The sequence below is a fragment of the Microtus pennsylvanicus genome, chromosome 14 (assembly GCF_037038515.1).
Source record: "Microtus pennsylvanicus isolate mMicPen1 chromosome 14, mMicPen1.hap1, whole genome shotgun sequence".
In the NCBI taxonomy this organism is placed as follows: Eukaryota; Metazoa; Chordata; class Mammalia; order Rodentia; family Cricetidae; genus Microtus; species Microtus pennsylvanicus.
In genome coordinates, this window is record NC_134592.1 from 75,888,227 (window position 1) to 75,895,800 (window position 7,574).

The following is a 7,574-nucleotide window of genomic DNA, read 5'->3' on the forward strand; positions in this document are numbered from 1 at the left end:
AAGACAGTGTGTTCCTAACGCATAGTAAAGACAGTTTGTTCGTAGAGCAGAATGAAGACATTGTGTTTTTAACGCAGAGTAAAGACAGTGCGTTCCTAGTGCAGAGTTGCGAAGTATGTGCATTGAGCAGATTGAAGACAGTGTGTTCCTAGAGCAGAGTGAAGACACTGTGTTCCTAATGCAGAGTGAAGACAGTGTGTTCTTAACGCATAGTGAAAACAGTGTGTTCCTAACGCATAGTGAAGACAATGTGTTCCTAACGCAGAGTAAAAACAGTGTGTTCGTACAGCAGAATGAAGACAGTGTGTTCTTAACTCAGAGTGAAGACAGTGCGTTCCTAACGCAGAGTTGCGATGTATTTGCATGGAGCAGAGTGAAGACAGTGTGTTCCTAGAGCAGAGTGAAGACAGTGTGTTCCTAATGCAGAGTGAAGACAGTGAGTTCCTAGAGCAGAGTGATGAAAGTGTTCCTAAATCATAGTGAAGACAGTGTGTTCCTAATGCAGAGTGAAGACAGTGTGTTCCTAGAGCAGAGTAAACACAGTATGTTCCTAACGCAGAGTGAAGACAGTGTTTTCCTAGAGCAGAATGAAGACAGTGTGTTCCTATTGCAGAGTGAAGACAGTGTGTTCCTAACGCAGAGTTGTGGTGTATGTGCATGAAGCAGAGTGAGAGAGTGTGTTACTAAAGCAGAGTGTAGACAGTATGTTCCTAACGCAGAGTGAAGACAGTGTGTTCCTAACGCAGAGTTTCTCTGTATTGCAAGGAGCAGTGTGAAGACAGTGTGTTCCTAAAGCAGCGTGAAGACAGTGCATTCCTAACGCAGAGTGAAGACAGTGTGTTCCTAACGCAGAGTGAAGACAGTGTGTTCCTAACGCATAGTGAAGGCAGTGTGTTCCTAACGCATAGTGAAGACAGTGTGTTCCTAATGCAGAGTGAAGACAGTGTGTTCCTAACGCAGAGTTGTGGTGTATGTGCATGAATCAGAGTGAAGAGAGTGTGTTCCTAAAGTAGAGGGAAGACAGTATGTTCCTAACGTAGAGTGAAGACAGTGTGTTTCTAACGCAGAGTTGCTGTGTATGTGCAAGGAGCAGAGTGAAGACAGTGTGTTCCTAGAGCAGAGTGAAGACAGGTTTTTCCTATCGCAGAGTGAAGACAGTGTGTTCCTAGAGCAGAGTGAAGACAGTTTTTTCCTATCGCAGAGTGAAGACAGTGTGTTCCTAATGCAGAGTTGAAGACAGTGTGTTCCTAGAGCAGAGTAAAGACAGTATGTTCCTAACGCAGAGTGAAGATTGTGTGTTCCTAGAGCCGAATGAAGACAGAGTGTTCCAAACACAGAGTGAAGACAGTGTGTTCCTAGAGCAGAGTGAAGACAATGTGTTCCTAACGCATAGTGAAGACAGTGTGTTCCCAACGCAGAGTTGCGAAGTATGTGCATGGAGCAGAGTGAAGACAGTGTGTTCCTAGAGAAGAGTGAAGACAGTGTGTTCCTAGAGAAGAGTGAAGACAGTGTGTTCCTAATTCAGAGTTAAGACAGTGAGTTCGTTGAGCAGAGTGACGACAGTGTTCCTAAATCAGAGTGAAGACAGTGTGTTCCTAATGCAGAGTGAAGACAGTGTGTTCCTAATGCAGAGTTAAGACAGTGTGTTGCTAGAGCAGAGTAAAGACAGTATGTTCCTAACGCAGAGTGAAGACAGTGTGTTCCTAGAGCAGAATGAAGACAGTGTGTTCCTAACACAGATTGAAGACAGTGTGTTCCTAACGCAGAGTTGCGGTGTATGTGCATGGAGCAGAGTGAAGACAGTGTGTTTCTAGAGCAGAGTGAAGACAGTGTGTTCCTAATGCAGAGTGAAGACAGTGTGTTCTTAACGCATAGTGAAAACAGTGAGTTCCTAACGCATAGTGAAGACAATGTGTTCCTAACACAGAATAAAAACAGTGTGTTCGTACAGCAGAATGAAGGCAGTGTGTTCTTAACTCAGAGTGAAGACAGTGCGTTCCTAACGCAGAGTAGCGATGTATGTGCATGGAGCAGAGTGAAGACAGTGTGTTCCTAGAGCAGAGTGAAGACAGTGTGTTCCTAATTCAGAGTGAAGACAGTGAGTTCCTAGAGCAGAGTGATGACAGTGTTCCTAAATCAGAGTGAAGACAGTGTGTTCCTAATGCAGAGTGAAGACAGTGTGTTCCTAATGCAGAGTTAAGACAGTGTGTTCCTAGAGCAGAGTAAAGACAGTATGTTCCTAACGCAGAGGGAAGATAGTGTGTTCCTAGAGCAGAATGAAGACAGAGTGTTCCTAACACAGAGTGAAGACAGTGTGTTCCTAACGCAGAGTGAAATTAGTGTGTTCCTAGAGCAGAATGAAGACAGAGTGTTCCTAACACAGAGTGAAGACAGTGTGTTCCTAACGCAGAGTTGTAGTGTATGTGCATGGAGCAGAGTGAAGACAGTGTGTTCCTAGAGCAGAGTGAAGACAGTGTGTTCCTAATGCAGAATGAAGACAGTGTGTTCCTAATGCAGAGTGAAGACAGTGTGTTCCTAATGCAGAGTGAAGACAGTGTGTTCCTAATGCAGAGTAAAGACAGTGTGTTCCTAGAGCAGTGTAAAGACAGTATGTTCCTAACGAAGAGTGAAGATAGTGTGTTCCTAGAGCAGAATGAAGACAGAGTGTTCCTAACACAGAGTGAAGACAGTGTGTTCCTAACGCAGAGTGAAGATAGTGTGTTCCTAGAGCAGAATCAAGACAGAGTGTTCCTAACACAGAGTGAAGACAGTATGTTCCTAACGCAGAGTTGTGGTGTATGTGCATGGAGCAGAGTGAAGACAGTGTGTTCCTAGAGCAGAGTGAAGACAGTGTGTTCCTAATGCAGAATGAAGACAGTGTGTTCCTAATGCAGAGTGAAGACAGTGTGTTCCTAATGCAGAGTGAAGACAGTGTGTTCCTAACGCAGAGTTGTGGTGTATGTGCATGAAGCAGAGTGAAGAGAGTGTGTTACTAAAGCAGAGTGAAGACACTATGTTCCTAACGCAGAGTGAAAACAGTGTGTTCCTAACGCAGTGTTGCGCAGTATTTGCAAGGAGCAGTGTGAAGACAGTGTGTTTCTAGAGCAGAGAGAAGACAGTTTGTTCCTAACGCAGAGTGAAGACAGTGTGTTCCTAATGCAGAGTTAAGACAGTGTGTTCCTAGAGCAGAGTAAAGACAGTATGTTCCTAACGCAGAGTGAAGACAGTGTGTTCCTAGAGCAGAATGAAGACAGAGTGTTCCTAACACAGAGTGAAGACAGTGTGTTCCTAACGCAGAGTTGCGCTGTATTTGCAAGGAGCAGTGTGAAGACAGTGTGTTCCTAGAGCAGAGTGAAGACAGTTTGTTCCTAACGCAGAGTGAAGACAGTGTGTTCCTAATGCAGAGTTAAGACAGTGTGTTCCTAGAGAAGAGTAAAGACAGTGTGTTCCTAACGCAGAGTGAAGAAAGTGTGTTCCTAACGCATAGTGAAGACAGTGTGTTCCTAACGCATAGTGAAGGCAGTGTGTTCCTAACGCATAGTGAAGACAGTGTGTTCCTAATGCAGAGTGAAGACAGTGTGTTCCTAATGCAGAGTGAAGACAGTGTGTTCCTAATGCAGAGTGAAGACAGTGTGTCCGTAACGCAGAGTTGCGGTCTATGTGCATCGAGCAGATTGAAGACAGCGTGTTCCTAGAGCAGAGTGAAGACAGTGTGTTCCTAACGCATAGTAAAGACAGTTTGTTCGTAGAGCAGAATGAAGACATTGTGTTTTTAACGCAGAGTAAAGACAGTGCGTTCCTAGTGCAGAGTTGCGAAGTATGTGCATTGAGCAGAGTGAAGACAGTGTGTTCCTAGAGCAGAGTGAAGACACTGTGTTCCTAATGCAGAGTGAAGACAGTGTGTTCTTAACGCATAGTGAAAACAGTGTTTTCCTAAAGCATAGTGAAGACAATGTGTTCCTAATGCAGAGTAAAAACAGTGTGTTCGTACAGCAGAATGAAGACAGTGTGTTCTTAACTCAGAGTGAAGACAGTGCGTTCCTAACGCAGAGTTGCGATGTATTTGCATGGAGCAGAGTGAAGACAGTGTGTTCCTAGAGCAGAGTGAAGACAGTGTGTTCCTAATGCAGAGTGAAGACAGTGAGTTCCTAGAGCAGAGTGATGAAAGTGTTCCTAAATCATAGTGAAGACAGTGTGTTCCTAATGCAGAGTGAAGATAGTGTGTTCCTAGAGCAGAGTAAACACAGTATGTTCCTAACGCAGAGTGAAGACAGTGTGTTCCTAACGCAGAGTGAAGACAGTGTGTTCCTAACACATAGTGAAGGCAGTGTGTTCCTAACGCATAGTGAAGACAGTGTGTTCCTAATGCAGAGTGACGACAGTGTGTTCCTAATGCAGAGTGAAGACAGTGTGTTCCTAATGCAGAGTGAAGACAGTGTGTTCCTAACGCAGAGTTGTGGTGTATGTGCATGAAGCAGAGTGAAGAGTGTGTGTTACTAAAGCAGAGTGAAGACCCTATGTTCCTAACGCAGAGTGAAGACAGTGTGTTCCTAACGCAGAGTTGCGCTGTATTTGCAAGGAGCAGTGTGAAGACAGTGTGTTCCTAAAGCAGAGTGAAGACAGTTTGTTCCTAACGCAGAGTGAAGACAGTGTGTTCCTAATGCAGAGTGAAGACAGTGTGTTCCTAACGCATAGTGAAGGCAGAGTGTTCCTAACGCATAGTGAAGACAGTGTATTCCTAATGCAGAGTGACGACAGTGTGTTCCTAATGCAGAGTGAAGACTGTGTGCCTAATGCAGAGTGAAGACAGTGTGTCCCTAACGCAGAGTTGTGGTGTATGTGCATGGAGCAGAGTGAAGACAGTGTGTTCCTAATGCAGAGTGAAGACAGTGTGTTCCTAATGCAGAGTGAAGAGAGTGTGTTCCTAATGCAGAGTGAAGACAGTGTGTTCCTAACGCAGAGTTGTGGTGTATGTGCATGAATCAGAGTGAAGAGAGTGTGTTCCTAAAGTAGAGGGAAGACAGTATGTTCCTAACGTAGAGTGAAGACAGTGTGTTCCTAACGCAGAGTTGCTGTGTATGTGCAAGGAGCAGAGTGAAGACAGTGTGTTCCTAGAGCAGAGTGAAGACAGTTTTTTCCTAACGCAGAGTGAAGACAGTGTGTTCCTAATGCAGAGTTGAAGACAGTGTGTTCCTAGAGCAGAGTAAAGACAGTATGTTCCTAATGCAGAGTGAAGATAGTGTGTTCCTAGAGCAGAATGAAGACAGAGTGTTCCTAACACAGAGTCAAGACAGTGTGTTCCTAGAGCAGAGTGAAGACAGTGTGTTCCTAACGCATAGTGAAGACAGTGTGTTCCTAACGCAGAATTGCGAAGTATGTGCATGGAGCAGAGTGAAGACAGTGTGTTCCTAGAAAAGAGTAAAGACAGTGTGTTCCTAGAGAAGAGTGAAGACAGTGTGCTCCTAATTCAGAGTTAAGACAGTGAGTTCCTTGAGCAGAGTGACGACAGTGTTCCTAAATCAGAGTGAAGACAGTGTGTTCCTAATGCAGAGTGAAGACAGTGTGTTCCTAATGCAGAGTGAAGACAGTGTGTTCCTAATGCAGAGTGAAGACAGTGTGTTCCTAATGCAGAGTGAAGACAGTGTGTTCCTAATGCAGAGTAAAGACAGTGTGTTCCTAGAGCACAATGAAGACAGTGTGTTCCTAACACAGAGTGAAGACAGTGTGTTCCTACGGCAGAGTTGCGGTGTATGTGCATGGAGCAGAGTGAAGACAGTGTGTTCCTAGAGCAGAGTGAAGACAGTGTGTTCCTAATGCAGAGTGAAGACAGTGTGTTCTTAACGCATAGTGAAAACAGTGTGTTCCTAACGCATAGTGAAGACAATGTGTTCCTAACGCAGAGTAAAAACAGTGTGTTCGTACAGCAGAATGAAGGCAGTGTTCTTAACTCAGAGTGAAGACAGTGCGTTCCTAACGCAGAGTTGTGGTGTACGTGCATGGAGCAGAGTGAAGACAGTGTGTTTCTAGAGCAGAGTGAAGACAGTGTGTTCCTAATGCAGAGTGAAGACAGTGTGTTCATAGAGCAGAATGAAGACAGTGTGTTCTTAACGCAGAGTGAAGGCAGTGCGTTCCTAACGCAGAGTTGTGAAGTATGTGCATGGAGCAGAGTGAAGACAGTGTGTTCCTAGAGCAGAGTGAAGACAGTGTGTTCCTAATGCAGAGTGAAGAGAGTGTGTTCCTAAAGTAGAGTGAAGACAGTATGTTCCTAATGCAGAGTGAAGACAGTGTGTTCCTAATGCAGAGTTGCTGTGTATGTGCAAGGAGCAGAGTGAAGACAGTGTGTTCCTAGAGCAGAGTGAAGACAGTTTTTTCCTAACGCAGAGTGAAGACAGTGTGTTCCTAATGCAGAGTGAAGACAGTGTGTTCCTAACGCATAGTGAATGCAGTGTGTTCCTAACGCATAGTGAAGACACTGTGTTCCTAACGCATAGTGAAGACAGTATGTTCCTAACGCATAGTGAAGACAGTGTTTTCCTAACGCAGAGTTGCGGTGTATGTGCATCGAGCAGAGTGAAGACAGCGTGTTCCTAGAGCAGAATGAAGACAGTGTGTTCCTAACGCATAGTGAAGACAGTGTGTTCGTAGAGCAGAATGAAGACAGTGTGTTCTTAACGCAGAGTAAATACAGTACGTTCCTAATGCAGAGTTGCGAAGTATGTGCATGCAGCAGAGTGAAGACAGTGTGTTCCTAATTCAGAGTGAAGATAGTGAGTTCCTAGAGCAGAGTGATGACAGTGTTCCTAAATCAGAGTGAAGACAGTGTGTTCCTAATGCAGAGTGTAAACTGTGTGTTCCTAATGCAGAGTTAAGACAGTGTGTTCCTAGAGCAGAGTAAACACAGTATGTTCCTAACGCAGAGTGAAGACAGTGTGTTCCTAATGCAGAGTGAAGACAGTGTGTTCCTAACGCAGAGTTGTGGTGTATGTGCATGAAGCAGAGCGAAGAGAGTGTGTTACTAAAGCAGAGTGTAGACAGTATGTTCCTAACGCAGAGTGAAGACAGTGTGTTCCTAACGCAGAGTTGCGCTGTATTTGCAAGGAGCAATGTGAAGACAGTGTGTTCCTAAAGCAGAGTGAAGACAGTTTGTTCCTAACGCAGAGTGAAGACAGTGTGTTCCTAGAGCAGAGTGAAGACACTGTGTTCCTAATGCAGAGTGAAGACAGTGTGTTCCTAACGCATAGTGAAGGCAGTGTGTTCCTAACGCATAGTGAAGACAGTGTCTTCCTAATGCAGAGTGACGACAGTGTGTTCCTAATGCAGAGTGAAGACTGTGTGCCTAATGCTGAGTGAAGACAGTGTGTCCCTAACACAGAGTTGTGGTGTATGTGCATGGAGCAGGGTGAAGACAGTGTGTTCCTAATGCAGAGTGAAGACAGTGTGTTCCTAATGCACAGTGAAGACAGTGTGTTCCTAATGCAGAGTGAAGACAGTGTGTTCCTAACGCAGAGTTGTGGTGTATGTGCATGAATCAGATTGAAGAGAGTGTGTTCCTAAAGTAGAGGGAAGACAGTATG